Source organism: Xenopus tropicalis, chromosome 4 (assembly GCF_000004195.4).
Source record: "Xenopus tropicalis strain Nigerian chromosome 4, UCB_Xtro_10.0, whole genome shotgun sequence".
Taxonomy (NCBI): domain Eukaryota; kingdom Metazoa; phylum Chordata; class Amphibia; order Anura; family Pipidae; genus Xenopus; species Xenopus tropicalis.
Window position 1 is genome coordinate 12,456,510 of NC_030680.2, and position 20,627 is coordinate 12,477,136.

General features: G+C 46.2%; 1 protein-coding gene and 1 long non-coding RNA gene across 2 annotated transcripts in view; one reads left to right on the forward strand and one right to left on the reverse strand.

The window, feature by feature from the left end:
* Positions 1 to 7,480: 7,480 nt before the first annotated feature.
* LOC105946102 (synaptotagmin-13-like) overlaps positions 7,481 to 20,627 on the reverse strand; it is a 43,630-nt gene continuing 30,483 nt past the window's right edge. The window contains exons 4-8 of the transcript XR_004222226.1: positions 15,642 to 15,755; positions 15,071 to 15,151; positions 14,887 to 14,988; positions 8,325 to 8,381; positions 7,481 to 7,742 (exon numbers count right to left, since the gene is read on the reverse strand). The gene's annotated coding sequence lies outside the window, so the exon portion shown is untranslated. The remainder of the gene's footprint in view (positions 7,743 to 8,324; positions 8,382 to 14,886; positions 14,989 to 15,070; positions 15,152 to 15,641; positions 15,756 to 20,627) is intronic.
* Positions 18,810 to 20,421, forward strand: LOC116410275. The gene is made up of 3 exons (XR_004222231.1): positions 18,810 to 19,402; positions 20,076 to 20,111; positions 20,248 to 20,421. It is a non-coding gene; the product is annotated as an uncharacterized LOC116410275 (long non-coding RNA).

Here is a 20,627-nt window from a genome sequence, read left to right on the forward strand (position 1 = left end):
ACAACTTACCTACCGACCCACCCATCTACCTACCAACTCACCTACAAACCTACCTACACACCAACCTAACTACCTACCTGCCCATAAACCTACCCACAACTTACCAACCTACCTAACTACCCACCAACCTACATACCCACCTACCCACTACCCACCTACCAACCAACCTACTTACCCACCTGCCAACCAACCCATCCACCCACCCACCTACTCACCAACCAACTACCCACCTAAGGAAACTCTGACTCGGCGTTACATTTCCAGTTAAATGCGACTGTATTTCCCCCCATTTCTTCTCTCTTTGTATTTTGCCCATAAAAGGGAACAGACAGTTTAATTTTGCCTTTAATTTCTCCCTCTGACAAGTACAGATATGAATTGAGTAAGAGCCTTTCCCAGCTGGGCGCCCCCCAGTGGCAGCATCGGCCTCCCCATCACTCATGTTCCCTGGGATTGGGAAAGCTTTGGGGGGCTCAGTAAGATATTTAATACATTTATATACGCAATAGCGCAAGTCACACAGGCTGGACGTATCCGCGCGGCCATTTGTCTGAGTGCGAGTGTCCGGCCCAATACAAACAATTCACCGCAGGAACAAGGGAAGAAGTAATGGATATTTGTGCGATTCCATCTGCGTCTTGGCCCCGACTGTACTCAGGGGGCTCATAACTCAGTATAAAAACCGTTTCTGGCACGGAAAGAAACTCCACTTATTTACCTTTCAGTCAACTGTTAGTGTGATGTAGCCAATCCGAGACAATTTGCAATTGGTCTTTTTTTTTTAATATTTGTAGTTTTTGTTAGTTATTCCATTTTCAGTTCAGCAGCCTGGAATTTCAGCAGCTATTTGGTTGCTAGGGTCGCTAGCAACCAGGGAGTGGTTTGGATGGAGACTGGTATATGAATAGGAGGGGGCTGAATAGACATGAAAGTTACAAAAAGTAACAATAACAATAAAACTGGGGCCTCACAGAGCAATAGGGTTTGGCTGCCGGGGTCACTGACCCCCATTTTAAAGTTGCAAAGAGTTGGAAGAAAGGAAATAATTCAAAAACTATAAGAAATAAATAATGAAGACCAATTGAAAAGGTGCTATTAATAGGTAATTCGATAACATAGTTAGATTAAAGGTAAACCATCCCTTTGATAGCAATAATATATCAGTTATGTTATTGGCCATGGGACTGGGGCACCAAGGAACCCACCCCCGGCCCATTATACACTAAGGCCCACTGACTTGCTGGTACCAACAGGACTCCATTGCCCTTTAAACTGGGCCGGCCTAAAGCTGGGCATAAGCCGCAATCTCTGAGTCAAACTGGGATGGTCTGATTATTTGGCTCCCAGGCTGCCGACTAGATCATAATGGGGGGCCGATGGAGCCCTGGGGGGAGGGGCACATTGGCGTTTGGGCAGGCACCATACATAGGCCAATACATTTCTGATATAGTTCTACGCTCTGTTGTGCTTTGTTTCCTGCAACACAGCGGTATTCTTCCAATAAATGATATTTACTTTTATTCCTGAAAAATCCTTTATTTTGGGTTTACATTGCCTTTAGCTTTGCTCATAGCCTCAACAGTGAGGGTGATTCACTTTATTTGTTATACAGCTCTGCCACCCAGTGGCCAATGAGAGTATTGCAGCTGATTATTGATTCCTATACAAATACATTTTATAGACAGGGATGGGGGAAAATAGCTTTCTATCCCCTTCCCTCACCCCCTGTTATGTAGTGTGTGTATATAACACTATTTAGCCCCCCCAGCACTGCTTTCTGCACCTTAAACATAAAAATAGCCACAGCCGAATCCGCACAGGCGATTGGTTTATTGAGTTTAGTAGGTACAGTTTAGCACCCATTTGGGGTGGGGTAACTTTAGTAGGGGAACCCTTCACTTTATGTTGAATTTCCCCTTTAAACACAGGACGCTGTTATTATTTCTGTTTGGGAATTAGGATCATAGGGGGTCAGTTCTGTATGGGAATTCTTGTTTGGGGGGCTGGGGGGGGGGCATGTAGGCAGCACCCCTACCCATCATTCAGACGGGCAAATTAGAGGCTGCTGGGGGTGCATAACGGAGCCTGGTACTTACTGTAAGGCAGATGCGCATACAGTTAAAGGAGAACTAAACCTAAAATGCTAGAAATGCTGTATTTTATATCCTGTACTTACTGTACCAGCCCAGAGGGGCAGCAGCCCTATAGCAGTAATGATCCCGGCCTTCACAGTTACCCCCGGCAGCCCCCCATATTGGATCTTGTTAGGCCGTCTTTTGTGTGTCAGTGGCACTGCACGTGCTCAGTGGGCTCTGGGCTCACTTACCATAAAAGTCACACCGGCCCGGGGTATGTTATTACCAGAGAGCTGCGCCACCATGGGTTTTCTTCTTGCCAATCATCCCCTGCCCCACAAGTACCATACTGTGCATTTGCCCCACCCAGGGCAGTTACATGGCGGCCCAGTAGTGCTGTAGAAGAAAGTACCCTCGGCACCAACCAAATATTTTAGCTTTTCCTTCCCCTGTATCAGCAGCCGGGGGGGTTGCAGCTTTGACATCCCAGATCCACAAAACAGCAACTGTCGCTGCCGGTGATGCAACTGTCGCTCTGTTCTGGGTCGGCTTCTGATTTACGAAACGGGGGGGGGGGGGAATAATTAGCGGCGCCGGACTCACATGAGATGCCAATACCCCATTATCCCCCCTCGTTACCGGCGTTGGCAGCCGCCAGATCTCTCCTGTTGCACATTAATCACTTCCATAGAGAGAGAGTAATTAGCAGTCTAATTAGGGTCATCATGGGCTTCGACTGCGTGACTGCCCACAGCCAATGGGATGCGAGGGAACCATTATCTTTATTGGACTCACCCCCCACTCTACCTACCTACCAACCTATCCACCCACCTAGCAACCTACCCACCCATCCACCTACCTACCCATAAACCTACCCACAACTTACCTACCTAACTACCTACCCACCCATCTACCTACCAACTCACCTACAAACCTACCTACCTACCCACCAACCTATCTAACTACCTACCTGCCCATAAACCTACCCACAACTTACCAACCTACCTAACTACCCACCAACCTACATACCCACCTACCAACCAACCTACATACTCACCTGCTCACCAACCAACTTACCCACCTACCAACCAACCTACTCACCAACCAACTACCCACCTGCTCACCAACCAACCTACCCATCTACCAACCAACCTACCAACCAACCAACTACCCACCTACCAACCAACCTACATACCCACCTGCTCACCAACCAACCTACCCACCCTCCCACCCACCAACCAACTACCCACCTAAGGAAACTCTGACTCGGCGTTACATTTCCAGTTAAATGCGACTGTATTTCCCCCCATTTCTTCTCTCTTTGTATTTTGCCCATAAAAGGGAACAGACAGTTTAATTTTGCCTTTAATTTCTCCCTCTGACAAGTACAGATATGAATTGAGTAAGAGCCTTTCCCAGCTGGGCGCCCCCCAGTGGCAGCATCGGCCTCCCCATCACTCATGTTCCCTGGGATTGGGAAAGCTTTGGGGGGCTCAGTAAGATATTTAATACATTTATATACGCAATAGCGCAAGTCACACAGGCTGGACGTATCCGCGCGGCCATTTGTCTGAGTGCGAGTGTCCGGCCCAATTTTGGCTTGGCTTGGGTCAGTGACCCCCATTTGAAAGCTGCAAAGAGTTGGAAGAAAGGAAATAATTCAAAAACTATAACAAATATATAATAAAGACCAATTGAAAAGTTGCTAGGAATAGGTCATTCTATAACATGCTAAAAGTTAGAATAAAGGTACCCTGAGAGCTCAGTTTGGGGCGCCACATGTTTCCCCCCGGTAACCAAGGAAACGCAGGATCATAATGCGCTCACTTTTGTGCATCGCTGCTCCTTATCAGAGTCAGAGCCGGAAACCAGATAAGCGCTAATACTGTGCAGCCCGAGCCAACTAAATCCTATTTGCTGTAAGTACAACAGTGTAACTAAAGCCTGTGAGAGTGTGAGCAGGGGGCCATTTACTACATTGGCTGCATGTGGGGATCTGGGGAAATGCACTGGGGGGGGGGGGCAGGTATGTGGGTTCCAGCAATAGCCACAACTTTGTCTGTCCCTGGGCCCCTGAGTGTTACACTTATCATTGGGGTTAGGGCCACAAGTAGGGGAAGCGGAATAAAGTTACGGCGGCCATACATTGGCAAAGCTGCCAAATGTCCCAACAAAAATATGGGCGGAGCATTGGGATCCCAAACTGATTCATTGCAAATGAAGTTCCTGTATAATATGCAGCCATTTTATGTATAGATTCTATGTTCTAGTTTTGTTTAACCTAGTAACTGAGTGAACATATTCATAATATTCCTTATATCTACCTGATTTACTTATGAGCCATAAATAAGGTAGATATAAGGTATATAACATAATGTACATAAACATAAAACCAGTACATAAAATGGCTGCATATTATACGTGAACTTCATTTGCAACTTTTGTGGATTATGGCTTTTTTGGACTTGACCTATATCATATCAGAAAAGTGACTTTTTAATCAATTTGGATTCCCAGTGCTCCGCCCATATTTTTGTTTGGATGAATTGCGCCTGGATCGGGGGGTTTGGTGACGCAATAGCACGGGCTCCAGATGCAGTGGATTCGGCCCGGTGAGTGCTCCTCTTTAATACTGTAAAGCTGCCAAATAAACAGATCTTTACCTGCGTTAGCCACCACGTTTGGCCCAATCAGCACAATCTGATCATTTGGGCCAACATTTGGATCATAATGGCGGCCTAGAAAGGCCCATCAGAGGAGGATCACATAGACATGTGTCTTGCGTTTTCTAACTTACTCAGCTAACATCAGGCCAACGTTTAGAAAGAGATAAAGTAGGCCTATGGGAGGCCCCATACACAAACCAATCAGCTGCCAGTCCAGTCTGGAGGGGCCAAGTTGACAGCTTTGTATGGCCGTGTGTGTGATCCCTGTGTTGTAGGAAAGTTTTGCAAATAGTTAAAGAAAGTAACCCCGGCATCTCCTCATTCAACCCCGGCATCTCCTCATTTCATCAGAAAGATCCCTTAGGAACAACTGACCCAACAGAAAGCTAAAGTAAATAAAACAAGACATAAAGATGTACAGGAGTATTTACTGGGTAAGGGGGGTCAGTTCCAGGTTCTGTTGGGTTCTGCTCAGCACCAATATTTTGCACCTACAGTATGAGATGATTCCAGATCCATAGAGGAGAGAGGCGCTATAGCTGCTATGTGCATCATGATAAGGACTTGTATGCCTGTGTTTTATAATGTGGAAGGCTCCCGAGCTGTTTGAGGTTCCCCATAATAACAGAGGGAGACCCTAAAGAAGGAGATTTGTTGTTAAAAAGGATCCCTGTATGAAGTACAAGAGTTCTCCTCAGGCAGAAGCAAAGACCTGGTTAGGCAGGCAGTACCAGAAGAATGGAGTAGAGTAGGGGTCCCCAACCTTTCTTACTCGTGAGCCTCAGTCAAATATAAAAAGACTTGGGGAGCAACACAAGCACCATAAAAGTTCATGGAGGAGCCAAATAAGGGCTGTGATTGGCTATTAGGGGCCTCTATGCACCCTATCAGCTTACAGGGGGCTTTATTTGGTCTTGTTTTTATTCAACCAAAACTTGCCCCCAAGTCAGGAATTCAAAAATAACTCCCTGGTTTGGGGGCACTGAGAGCAACATCCAAGGGGTTGGGGAGCAACATGTTGCCCCCGAGTCACTGGCTGGGGATCAGTGGAGTAGAGGGAACTGTCGGTCCATGTTAATATGTTTGAGGTGTTTCCCTTTGGTCTGTGTTATGCAGGTTCCTAGCACTGTGGAACTAGGGGCAGATCCATTACACGCCTTGGGCCTCAACCCATCAAGAGAAAGAAACTGGAAAAGTCGTGTCAGCTTTTTCACTTTGGGTGCAAGCACCACTCTCTTCCCCTTACCATAGAGCAGGGATCCCCAACCAATGGCTCAGGGGCAACATGTTGCTCACCGACCCCTTGGAGGTTGCTCCCAGTGGCCCCAATGTAGGTGCCCAGTATTAAATGTCTGGCTTGGGGCAAGTTTTGTAAGCGCAAAGTTACAGTTTTATTCCAATTATAGCTTCCTGCAGAGTCTACATGGGGCTACCAAATAGCCAATCACAGCCCTTATTTGTCATCCCCAAAAGACTATTTTTTATGCTTGTGTGGCTCCCCAACACTTGTTACATGTGAGTAATAAAAGGTTGGGGATCCCTGCCATAGAGAGGAGCCCACACACAATCCCAGCTCTTTACATTGAGCATCAGCAGATACGAGGCCGGGCTTATTTTATTCTGCAAGTATCTGAAACCCGATTCAAACAAAGTCCCTGGCAATGCCCAGGCGGGACAGTAGCCTTAGGGCTTTATCTTGTAAACTTTGTGCCTGTTCCCTCCCAGATTAACTGCCGAGGATGGATCTCATGCTGCCGGCCTCATTACATGCAAAGCAGAGTTTTGGAAACAATTATGTTGCCATTAATATACGTCTTTGGGTGAGAGATGCGCAATTTAATATGTGGAATTATACATTTTATTGACCTTTAACAGAGAAATTAAACGCAAAAAAAGAAGTAGGGTAGAAATGCTGCAATTACATTTTGGGGTTCTGTACCAGCCCAAGGCCCCCACGGCCCTTTAGCAGATCTGTGCCCCTGAAGATGCCCCCAGTAGCCCCCCATCTTCTTTCTGCTGATTCCCGGCACATACTCTGGGCTGCTGGCACTGACCCCCCTGTGCCCACGGGTGAGTGACCGGATCATTACTGGTATAGAGGTTCTGGTACTTTAGCCTGCTGCATTATGTTCAGTGCATGAAATACAGCATTTCTACCCAGATTTGTTTTGGGGGTTTATTTCTCCTTTACAAGATGTTGGGGATCTATATGTGCATATGGAGAGGGAACCTTTCCAGTCACTGTTGGAGCAATGGAGCCGTGTGGCTGAGACATGGGGCTAGTAGCAGGCAATAGGCATACAGCAAATAATAAATACACAGGGCACAAGGGCATTGGTGGGGAAAGGCCGCAGCCGCTTTATTTGGAACAGCACATAACATGTCATAACCTTTAATACTTGAATAGCTCAGAACTTCCAACCCCAGGGAATGAGCCCGGCTCTGCTCAAACCCCACAGGCTGCCTTAAATGAAATCTCCTATAACCCCCCCACAACAGTCCAGGGGTTACCCCCTTACAGCTGCGACAATGTACCTTTTTCTTTTCCTTTTTATAACTTTTTTTCTTTGGGTTTGGGGGACATTGTAGACTTAAGGTGCCCATACACGTTCAGATCCGCTGGCTACGGGTAAAGGATATCGCGAGAATCCAGGCTAATTCGGTTGTTTAGCCCTGGGGCCAAACGATCGAATTATAACGACGGGAATAGGCAAAGTCGGTTTGGGGACCGCATCAACGAGCCGATGTGGTCCCCGATCCAACTAAATTTTTTTAACCTGCCCAATCGATATCTGGCCAATTTCAGGCCAGATTCCCAGAATTTTGAATCAAACCAATAAAGAGAACAATATATCTGGCAGTAGGTAAAAGCTGGAGAAGATCCCACTAAGAAGTAGATTAGATCTGTAGAAGAACATACCTGGACTTTAGGTGGCCATTCACGGTAAGATCTGCCGTTTGTTGAGGTTGCCAAACGAGAGGATCTTCCTGAGATGCCCACCTAAGGAGAGAGATACCGAGCTGAATGACCGAATTACAACAGCGGGCATAGGCACCATGGGACCGAGGTCCTTGTTTGGCGAGGTCTCCCGATATTCCCACCTACAGTATATTATCCCAATGGTTGAATTAAAATGGCAGGTATTTGGGCCGTCAGACTGAGGATTGCATTAACGAGCTGATGCAGTCCCCGATCCAATGGGAAATTCAAACCTGCCGGATCATGACCTGGACAATTTTAGGCCAGATACAAGTCGGGTAGGCCCATTGGGGGGCCCCATATACAGCAGATAAGCTGTTGAATCAGTCTAAAGGACCAGAATCAGCAGCGGAAATCTGCCCACGTATGGCCACCTTTATTCTCTATTCCCAGCTCCTGTGCTGCCCTCTAGTGGCCAAACCTCAATCTGCAGCTGGGATTGTTCTGGATCCTGCTGAAAGTTGCAGTTAGACTAGCCCTGGGTTAACAGATACCTGACTTCAGGACACTCGCCAAGGTCCTACATACGCTTCTCCTGGTGCAATTAGCTTTACCCTTTCCAACCTACATGTGAGCAAATCTACAGAATGGAAATGGACTCACCCACGGCAGCTTTTGGGGATGTGCTTAGATTGTCCACACTGGGCCCACTCTCTGCATCTGTAGGAACACAATAATATCTGTATTACACAGAGCGCCATGGAGACTGAGGTGGGGGCGGCATATCAGATACACACTCACTTGGGGAGGGAGGAGCTACCCAGCAAACCTGACGGATGTAACTCCGGCGAGCTCCGACAATCTGAGCTAAAAAAGCGATAAATTAGCACTAAAAAGCCTACCCATACACCATACCTGGGACAAGAAAGCACTGCTGAATGGACACGGGTCCTAAAAATCCCAACAAAAAAGCATCAAAGCAGATAACTGCATTTTTTACGCCGCAACCCTACACTCACGCGTCGCGAGACGCCATTTTAGATCAGCAGCATGAAACTGCAGAGGGAGAAATAGGCACCAGCGGAAGATATAAAACGCATACTGCTAGACCTCAAAAAACCCTACAAGCCGACCTAAAACAGCTCAGAGAGCGCACGGCACATATTGAAACCAAAATGGGAGAATACGCAGAGGCCCATAACGAGCTAGCGGACCAACAGAACAAACTAGAGAAGGAGGTTGAGCGTCTCACAAACAAGGTAGCGGACCTAGAGGGTCGCTCCCGCAGAAATAACCTGAAACTGCGGGGCATCCCAGAATCAGTTCCCCCACGCCAACTGGAGAGCTAACGGAACTATTACAGGCAATTCTACCAAATGCACCTCCAATAGACTTGACAATAGATAGAATCCACCGGGTTCCAAAGCCGAGATCCGCTCCAGAAGCAGCCCCCAGAGATGTGCTGACGAAGATCCACTTAGTAAAAGAGAGACTCTTACAAGCAGCACGCAAGAAAGAAAATTGGCCGGCTAAATACGCAGACCGGCAAATCTACACAGACCTCTCGCAAACCACCTTAATGAAAAGGAAAGCATACGCCAAAGTCACCACACAGCTCCGGCAGAACAAGATCCCGTACAGATGGGGATTCCCGGTTAAGCTTATAGCGCTTAGAAATGGCTCACCGACTGTCTTCAACTCCCCAGAGGCCAAAGCAACACTGGAACCTCCCACTCCCAACATCTCCATCCAAACGCACCCCTCCGCAAACACCATCACCTCGTAAGCTTCCCAGGGAATGGCACACTCCATAACTATGCACAAGGTGAACCTCACAATCTACCACTAAAATAGACATTAAGCAACTGAAAGCAGCTCAGAGAATGCGGAGCAAATTGAAGTCCATCGCGCATTCCCCCCTCCCCACTCCAACGGCAAAAGCCTTGGAAAATAAAAGGGCACAGTATCAACAAATAAATACTGTGCCACAGGAAGGCAACTAACCTATAGACTAATGATAATACACTACCTACCTGAAATCCAGCAACAGAAGCTGGGAAAATTACACTCTTTACAGTTACCAGTTAAATGTTATTTGTTTACTCACCGGGTCAAAGTCCTAATGGAGAAAAATATTTGTGACAAAAATGTTAATAACCCAAAGGGTAAAGCATACATCAAAATGCAGAGATGGTTAATGTATACTCTATAAACGCCAGGGGATTAAATACCCCGCAAAATCTCTCCCTAAATGAGGCTTTTAGAGCCAAAGCTGACCTGATATTTTACCAAGAAACCCATTTTAAAAAGTCTAATCACCCAAACTTTTATAACAGGAACTATCCCCACAATTACCACGCTTACTCCAAAACCAAATCAAAAGGCGTAATAAGCGAATAAGCTCCCAAGTATCATTTCATATGCACCTGATGTATGCGGACTCTATGGGCAGATACTTGATGTTGATATGCAATATAGGTGACCAGGTATACACACTGATCAATATATATGTCCCTAACGACAACCAGCTACAATACCTCACCAAAACACTCACAAATCTCTTGGAATATAAAAGCGGGAAATGTATTATAGTGGGAGATTTAATTGCATAATGCATACCTCCCAACATTTGAAAAATGAAAAGAGGGACAAAAAGACTTGGCGCGCGCTGTGCGGCAATTTTTTTGGACCACGCCCACTTTTTGGCCATGCCCCCAAGTGCCACACCCCATTTTTAAAATAGTTAAAATAGTGCCCACGATGGCCCAATAGACAGCACCCCCATAGACAGTGCCCCCCATACACAGTGCCCCATTTGCCCCCATAGACAGTGCCCCCAATTGACCCCATAGACCATGACCTCAATTGCCCCACAGACAGTAGCCCCCATACACAGTGCCCCCATAGAAAGTACCCTCCATACACAATGCCCCCATAAAAAGTTCCCCCATACACAGTAGCCCTCCTTACACAGTGCCCCCCCATACAGTGCCCCCCATACACAGTGCCCCCATACACAGTAGCCCTCCTTACACAGTGCCCCCCCATACAGTGCCCCCCATACACAGTGTCCCCCCATACACAGTAGCCCCCCCATGCACAGTAGCTCCCCATACACAGTAGCCCTCCTTACACAGTGTCCCCCCATACACAGTAGCCCTCCTTACACAGTAGCCCTCCTTACACAGTGCCCCCCATACACAGTACCCCCCAATTGCCCCCATAGTGAGTACCTCCAATAGAAAATGCCCCCATACATAGCGGCCCCCATAGACTTCTTGCGGCTCCTGCTTCTTATTCGGCTCCTCGTACGGCGGCGACAGGACCTTTTATAAGGTTGCGCCTGTGTGTACGTGTGACGTCACACGTACGCACGGGCGCAACCTTATAAAAGGACCTGTCGCCGCCGTACGAGGAGCCGATTAAGGAGCAGGAGCCCAAGAAGAGACGGAGCCGGAGTGCTCCGCTACAGCCAGCGCGTCCCACTGGCCTGGATAGTTTAATGAATGTTCTGCATTTCCGTAATGCGAGACATTCATTGAACAATCCGGGACAGCGGGACGCGCTGTAAAAACCGGGACTGTCCCGTGAAAAGCGGGACAGTTGGGGGGTAAGATAATGGATCCAATCCAAGACATAGCCAGAACAGTGAAAAAAACAATAACCAAACAACAGGTAAAAGCAGCACAGAAGTTTAGGGATCTTTTCCATAATTTAGCACTAGTGGATACATGGAGAGCAAAAAACCCAGAGCTTAAGGAATTTACCTATTACTCCCCTAGGCACTCCATGCACTCTAGAATAGACATGATATTTACAGACAACCCACGACATCAATAACCAAAGCATGGATAGGAATTCAAAACTGGTCGGACCTCGCCCCAATAGGTGTAGAAATAGGACGAGGAAGATCTACTAGTAACATAGAACCCTGGAGACTGAACGACTCCCTCCTCACACGAAGAGAGGACCAAAACCCAATAAAACAAAACATAAACAAATAGTTTAAAAACAATAAATCAGAAGAGGTAGGAGCACAATACCTATGGCTCGCACATAAAGCGACCCTGAGAGGGGAATTTATAGCTATGGCTAAAGGAAACGTAGGGAAACTGAAAAACAACCAATCACTTTAGAACAAGAAATAAAACACCTAGAAAAGCAATTCCACGATAACCCCACTAACAACTAGCCCAGGATATTCAAAACACTAAGAGAGAACTAAACCAAGCTCTACTGAATAAAACAGAAAACCGATTAAAGCTTCTAAAACAAACTGATTATACTAAAAGCAACAAGGCAGACAAACTACTAGCCCCACAGCTGAGAAACAAACAGGCCCTAACCAGGATCCCCTATATTGCAGAACAAAACAATAGCAGATCTTTTCGCAGCACTACTACACCCCCTTATATAATCTAACGTCAAATAACACCGAACCAAAACCTACAGCAGAAACTATTTCACAGTACCTTACATCAATGAATCTTCCACAACCCACACAAAACCAAAAAGAAACCCTTAACTCACCAATCACAATAAAGGAGGTACAACAAGCAATAAAACAACTCAAAATTGGGAAAGCCCCAGGTCCAGATGGATATACAAATATCTATTACAAAACATTTGCCAAAGAATTAGCCCCACGGCTTTTACAGTTATTTACAGACATCACGGACACAGGTGAAATTGTTCCAGAATTCCTACAGGCGCACATATCAACTATACCTTAACCAGGGAAACCAGCAGATATGTGTCAGCATTTTAGGCCAATAGCCTTATTAAACACTGACCTAAAGCTTTATTCTAAAATACTCGCACATAGACTTAATAAAATGTTACCCTCCTTGACAAACACAGACCAGGTCGGATTTGTGATGGAACGTCAGGCCCCAGATAACACTAGAAAGCTCCACACACTACTGCAAATAATAAAACAATGTAAAACACCAGCGTTATTGCTATCTCTAGATGCAGAAAAGGCCTTCGACAGGATCCACTGGGAATATATGGAACAAACTCAAAAAATGTAACCTAGGAACTCATTTCATAAAGGCAGTAATGACTCTTTACTCATTACCATCAGCTAGGGTAAACGCAGCAGGGATCCTGTCGGAGACTTTCTGCTTCACGAATGGCACGCGACAAGGCTGCCCCCTGTCCCCTTTAATATTTGCCCTAATGGTAGAACCAATAGCATGCAAAATAAGAGCGAACATCAACATCACAGGAACACAAACACAGGCTGCCCCCAGACCACAGGCCGCTTTGCAGAAGACATAATACTCTCACTCAGCAACCCTCACATATCAATCCCTAACTTACTGAAGGAACTAGAACAATTATATCAAATATCATGGTATAAGATAATCGCAAGTAAGACACAAGCTCTCCCGATAAACATCCCAACATCAGAAATACAACTTATGAAAGAAAACTTGAATGGCGGAAGCACTCTATAAAATATTTAGGAGTAAAACTCTCAAAAGACCCTGAACTACTGTTTCAAGCTTACTACAAAGCACTACAAAAAGCCCTTCAGAATGACTACCAGAAATGGAAAGCACAGTGTATCTCATGGCTAGGCAGAATAGTGGCCATTAAAATGAACGCCCTACCAAGAATTCTATACTTTTTCAGAACAATTCAGATACAACTCCCCCTACCATACCTTCAGACTCTGCAGTCACATATTAACAATTTTATATGGGCCAATAAAAAGCCAAGAATTGCAACTCAAATTCTTCAGTACTCAGTAACAAATGGCGGATTAGGGGTTCCCAGCCTGTTGCACTACTACAGGGCTACAATACCGGGCACAGCAGCCCAAATGCACAGCCCTCGACACACCAAAAAATGGCTTGACATTGAAAATATAGTTTCCTGCCCAATATGACAATACCCCAACTACTACGGATCCCAAAAACCCAGAGACCGGAAACACCACAGATATCACCAACCACCAGAACTGGACTTTCAAATTGGCACAACCAAAACAAGGGGAACTGGGAGAATTCCCCTCCCCAATAACACCAATAGCAGCTTTGGGCCCCTGACCCACAATCTCCCCGACTTGGACGGACAAAGGTATCAACAGAATAGCAGACTTATATCTAATTAACACCTACAGGACATTCAAAGAACTCCAGGAAAAATCCCAAATAAGGAGTATTATAAATACATGGGAATCACGCACCTATTAAGCACGAATATGCCCTCATATAAAACATTAAGACACAAAACCAGAATGGAACAATTATGTGCTTTAGAGGGGAGGAGAAAAGGATCCCTCTCAGAATGTTACCAATTCTTATTAGCAATCCCACAAGATCATAAACACCCACACATGACAAAATGGCAACAGGACCTAAAAATAACAATCAAACAGGAACAATGGCAAGAAATACTCAGCACAACTACAGGAGCAACGAGATGCACCAACCACATTGAAGCATATAAAAAGCTCCTACTCAGATGGCATATGGCACCAGAGAAATGAGAGCGAATAACAGGCACATACCCTGTAACGTGCTGGAGAAGATGCAATCAGAAAGGCACATTATTCCACATGTGGTGGGAATGCCGGCAAATAAAGGAACTGTGGGAACAAGTCTTTCATTGGATCAATACAGAGATAAACATCACAAAAACTCCTGAAACAGCATTACTACTATACTTCCCAAAACAAACATAACAGAAAACTTCTACTTCATGTGTTTAACGCCACAACTACGGAAATAGCAAGGCACTGGGAAACAGGCGGACAAAGCAGCTTACAACAAATCATACAAGCGATCGGTAGGAGAGCAACAATGGGAAAAATGTCGGCGAGAAAAGATAACAGACTCACCAACTACAAAAAGATATGGTCCCCGTGGAATGCATACAGTACTAACCCCCCCAAACAGGACTGCAGAACTTTCATAGTCCTATCAAACAAGTGCATTCAGACTGGGAACCAATAGCAAGCAGCACAAGGACAGACCCGGTGAGGTAGTTACTACTTATCGGTTATAAGCCGACAATGTTACACTATTTTCTAATACTGAGTTAATCTAATAGACACTGAATTGCTAAAAACCATTAAGGGAAAGGTAAAAATAACGCTACACCTTCTCTCCTGAGTTGAAGGAAAGAGGAGGCACTAGATGTGAATATTAACATGACTGGAACCTTTCTATGTCAACTCATAATAAAGAAGTTATAAAAACAAATACACACTCACTTGCAGAATCAGCAGGTTCCGGGGAGCGTATAGTTCTTGTTACAGGGGTTACAGGGTAGATGCGGGTTCTGATGCTGGGGTTGCCTCCCAGGAGCTGGAAGGCTGAAGAGGTGAGCGATTACAATGGGTCCAGTTAATGGCGCCCGTGAAATGTAACCATGACAGTGACGGGAGCAGCGCTTACCTGGGTCATCTCTGCAAAAAAGTCCGATTCTTTCTTCTCTGCCGGCTGAACGAGAGCGCAGTTCATCCCATCGATCCAGAGCTGGCAAGAGACAGAGGTTCATCTTATAAACACTTCTCATGTGGCACAAGTACACAGGCTCATTCATCTGGGCCCCTGGTTGGAGGGCCCTGCCAACAAGTAAAATGGGGCCCCAATGAAAAAAAGGCCCCTTGCTTACACCCTAATCTACCCTGACCAAATCAGATGTCAGAACCCACATTTTCCCCACAAGTCCAACCCTTTCCTGACCCACTAACTGCGCCTTTCCAGCTCTTGCCCTCCCTCTGTCACGGAGCCCCTGACTGCAGTGCCCCTGATGGTGACCGTGCCCATTTATATACCAGGCAGGCCCAAACTAATGCTGTGATCAGCATCCAATAGGGTGAGGTGATGCACTGACAAATCTCGGTGACTGACGGCTGCACCGGGCCATGGATACGGTACCAAGAGCACCAATACAAACACACAATGATATCCATCTTTGCCATTTGTGGGCACTGTTACCCAATGGCCTCCCTCGCTCACTCACATCAGTGCCAGGCTTAGACATGGCAGCATTCGCCAGCTGTCTGATCTTCTCCCGGTACATCTGGGCGCTGCGGCTGTTGTACTTTACTTTGGTGTCGCTGGTGGGGGCGCCGTGCTGATGGAAAAACCCATTATAGTGAGAGACAAGAGGGAAGGTCCATTAGAAGCCAAGCAGGAAGGTGTTAGTGCTCACACAGAGATTTCAGCCCTCGCACACAGCCACACTAACACCGGGGACAATGGGGGCAGGAAAGACTTGGCACAGGCCGCTTAAGAGACCTGAGTGACAGGCGGCACCAATACAGAAAAGCAGCTGCGACTCTCCAAACTTCTCACTGGCCAACGCAATTGGTCAGTGGGGTTCTCCCTGCAGTTCTGCTCAGGAAGCCCATTAACCCTTTAATACAATGGCCTCAGTGCCTTCCCTGCACAGAGAATACCCCTAGCTGAGGAGTGCGTAGGGCTCAGTGCAACAAGACAACCCTGCCCCTATATACAACCCCCTCCCATGTATCTGGGTCCCAGGGGCCTGATGAATGGAACTGCCCAATCTGGCCCATCAGTTAGGCAGCCACTACCAGCCAAAGATCCCACCCAGCCTATTAAACACTCACTATTGTATTACACACTTGTGTTTAAATTAGCATTAGAAAGGGAAAAGTGGAATCTATGCCTTATTTCCCAAACACTGTACTGCCCAGTCTGTGACCAATCAGGTCAGCGGCACAGTTTCTGTATCATAGGAGCTGCCCCCAGTGGTATATCCTGCACAATAATGTACCCAGGGGTACAAAGGAAAGCATGCTGGGAATCCCAGGCTTAGTTACCTGCCCAGTCTGTACCCTCTCGTATAATAGCCCCATATGCCCCCAGCGGTATATCCTGCACAATAATGTACCCGGGGGTACAAAGCAAAGCATGCTGGGAATCCCAGGCTTAGTTACCTGCCCAGTCTGTACCCTCTCATATAATAGCCCCATATGCCCCCAGTGGTATATCCTGCACAATAATGTATCCAGAGGTACAAAGCAAAGCATGCTGGGATTCCCAAGCTTATATACCTGCCCAGTCTGTACTCTCTCATATAATAGCCCCATATGCCCCCAGTGGTATTTCCTGCACAATAAAGTAAGCGGGGGTACAAAGCAAAGCCGAATAAGCCGCACAGTTTGACACCTCATTCATGGGTCTACGACAAACGGTGGTTAATTGCCCCCTGCTGGGGCAATTAACCGCCCACCCCTCAGAAAAGTCATACCACCCCATTCAAGAATAAGCCGCACAGTTTGACACCTCATTCATGGGTCTACGACAAACGGTGGTTAATTGCCCCCTGCTGGGGCAATTAACCGCCCACCCCTCAGAAAAGTCATAGCACCCCATTCCCGAATAAGCCGCACAATAAAGTAAGCGGGGGTACAAAGCAAAGCCGAATAAGCCGCACAGTTTGACACCTCATTCATGAGTCTACGACAAACGGTGGTTAATTGCCCCCTGCTGGGGCAATTAACCGCCCACCCCTCAGAAAAGTCATACCACCCCATTCAAGAATAAGCCGCACAGTTTGACACCTCATTCATGGGTCTACGACAAACGGTGGTTAATTGCCCCCTGCTGGGGCAATTAACCGCCCACCCCTCAGAAAAGTCATAGCACCCCATTCCCGAATAAGCCGCACAATAAAGTAAGCGGGGGTACAAAGCAAAGCCGAATAAGCCGCACAGTTTGACACCTCATTCATGAGTCTACGACAAACGGTGGTTAATTGCCCCCTGCTGGGGCAATTAACCGCCCACCCCTCAGAAAAGTCATACCACCCCATTCAAGAATAAGCCGCACAGTTTGACACCTCATTCATGAGTCTACGACAAACGGTGGTTAATTGCCCCCTGCTGGGGCAATTAACCGCCCACCCCTCAGAAAAGTCATACCACCCCATTCAAGAATAAGCCGCACAGTTTGACACCTCATTCATGGGTCTACGACAAACGGTGGTTAATTGCCCCCTGCTGGGGCAATTAACCGCCCACCCCTCAGAAAAGTCATAGCACCCCATTGCCGAATAAGCCGCACGGTTTGACACCTCATTCATAGGTCTACGACAAACGGTGGTTAATTGCCCCCTTCTGGGGCAATTAACCGCCCACCCCTCAGAAAAGTCATAGCACCACATTCCCGAATAAGCCGCACAATTAAGTAAGCGGGGGTACAAAGCAAAGCCGAATAAGCCGCACGGTTTGACACCTCATTTATGGGTCTACGACAAACGGTGGTTAATTGCCCCCTGCTGGGGCAATTAACCGCCCACCCCTCAGAAAAGTCATAGCACCCCATTCCCGAATAAGCCGCACGGTTTGACACCTCATTCATGGGTCTACGACAAACGGTGGTTAATTGCCCCCTGCTGGGGCAATTAACCGCCCACCCCTCAGAAAAGTCATAGCACCCCATTCCCCAATAAGCCGCACGGTTTGACACCTCATTCATGGGTCTATGACTAACGGTGGTTAATTGCCCCCTGCTGGGGCAATTAACCCCCCACCCCTCAGAAAAGTCATAGCACCCCATTCCGGAATAAGCCGCACGGTTTGACACCTCATTCATGGTTCTATGACAAACGGTGGTTAATTGCCCCCTGCTGGGGGCAATTAACTGCCCACCCCTCAGAAAAGTCATAGCACCCCATTCCCGAATAAGCCGCACGGTTTGACACCTCATTCATGGGTCTACGACAAACTTTGCGGTACTCAGTCAAAGTTGGTCTCAATCTTAAGTCTATGGGTGGAGAATTGCCCCCTGCTGGGGCTATTAACCGCCCACCCTTCAGAAATGTCATAGCACCCCATTCCCGAATAAGCCGCACGGTTTGACACCTCATTCATGGGTCTACAACAAACTAGTTATTTGCCACAATCCCCATTATAAGTCAATGGGGCTAATTTGGGGACCACTCTTGCCCCGGGGGTAAAACTTATACCCTTGTGCGGGGTATCTTCTGACAGGGGTTGCAAACCTCTTCAAATGTGGTAAATTTCACGTTTCTAACCAATTCCCTCTCTGCGCTACAATCCCTCACAGTCGGCCTCAATGTTAAGTCAATGGGATTTATTATACAGACATTAACCCATCGCTGCCTGTGCAGGAATACAGATCTGCCATTTCAACTGCCATCTGTAACATGACACCCATTCCCAGCTGGGGCTGGTCACGTGACATTGTTATTCCAACCCTATGTAACTATATGTGTGTAACCCACATTCCCAGGCCCCAGTTGCACGTGTGATGTCACAATGGTTTGAACCTCAGAAAGGTTGGAGTCAATGTAATTAGAGTTTGTTGTGAGTGATGTCGTTGTGATGTCACAATGTCACAGTCAAAGTGCCCAAGCAGCGGCCAAACTGGCTCATTCTTGATCAGGTGACTGAGGTAGGTGGAGCTCTAGGGGTGTTGGTGCCAACGTTAGCAGGAATAAGAGATAATAATAACGAATCAGTTTAATACTGGCGCTGTGGGGGCTTTGGTGTATTGTTTTTTCGAAATGGCACAAAAATTCGGAAACAATTTGTCAAAAAAAATTGACGGACATGAAAAGAAATGTTGCGCGTCGTGTTTCTGACCCACACAGCAATTTTTTTGACAGTTTCACTCATTTTTCACTCACTAATTACTGTAACTAAAGGGATATTTCTGTTTGTCTCCATAGAGAGAAAGTGAGAGAAAATGTTTCGGCGTTTACTTTCGTTTTTGCCTTGCGTGCCGAGGGTAAGTACTTTATTCTTTTTACTCTAATATCCCTCATATAGTGCTATTCATAGCCTTGCTATATACAGGTATAGGACCCGTTATCCAGAATGCTCGGGACCTGAGGCTTTAACCATGAAATAAACCCAATAGGGCTGTTCTGCCCCAATAAGGGGTAATTATATCTTAGTTGGGATCAAGTACAGGTACTGTTTTATTATTACAGAGAAAAGGGAATCATTTAACCATTAAATAAACCCAATAGGGCTGTTCTGCCCCCAATAAGGGGTAATTATATCTTAGTTGGGATCAAGTACAGGTACTGTTTTATTATTACAGAGAAAAGGGAATCATTTAACCATGAAATAAACCCAATAGGGCTGTTCTGCCCCAATAAGGGGTAATTATATCTTAGTTGGGATCAAGTACAGGTACTGTTTCTTTCTGGCAACGGGTTTTCGTATAAGGGATCCTAAACATATATATATATATATTATTGTAGGGAGATCAGATCACTTGAAAATTCAGGGACACGTCTAATAAATACATGTTGCAGGGCGGCACTGATTGCAGTTTCAGACGTGTCCCTGAATTCCCAAGGGATCTGCTCGCCCTATTGTATTGCTGAATTCATTCTACTTTGCCTATTTGCTCATTTCCTTTGATAATAAAACCTTTTTTTATTCATCACTAGAAAAAACGGAATAAGCCCCCGAGAGAATTTCTTGCGGTAAGCAGAGAATAACTGGTTAACCCAATATAAAATTCCCACGTTACTATTTGCCCTATTCCAGCCATTGCATTTACAATCTGTTTGCCTTTTTCTCATTAATTTTTGTATTAAAATGTGTTTTTATTCTTCCTAGATTGAAAAAGATGAAGCCGATGTGGTCGTCGTGGTAAGCAGGGAGGAACTGGTTAACACAATATAATGATCACACTTTGCTCACTATTTGTGCTTTTCCAGCCATTTCATTTACTATTATTTTTGGCCATTTTTGCTCGTTTATTCTTGTAATAAAACATGATTTTATCCTTCCTAGAACCACCAAGACGAACCCGCCGGCGACATCATTGTGGTAAGCAGCAATTTGGCCAAATGTAAAAAACACAACTTTCCTGGTTATTTGTGTTACTGAAACCTTATTATTTACTGACCTATAGATTTATATGTGACTTTGTCACAGGCCCTTAATAACGCTGAGAATTTACTGGTATATTCACTACTGACCCCATTCCCCCATCA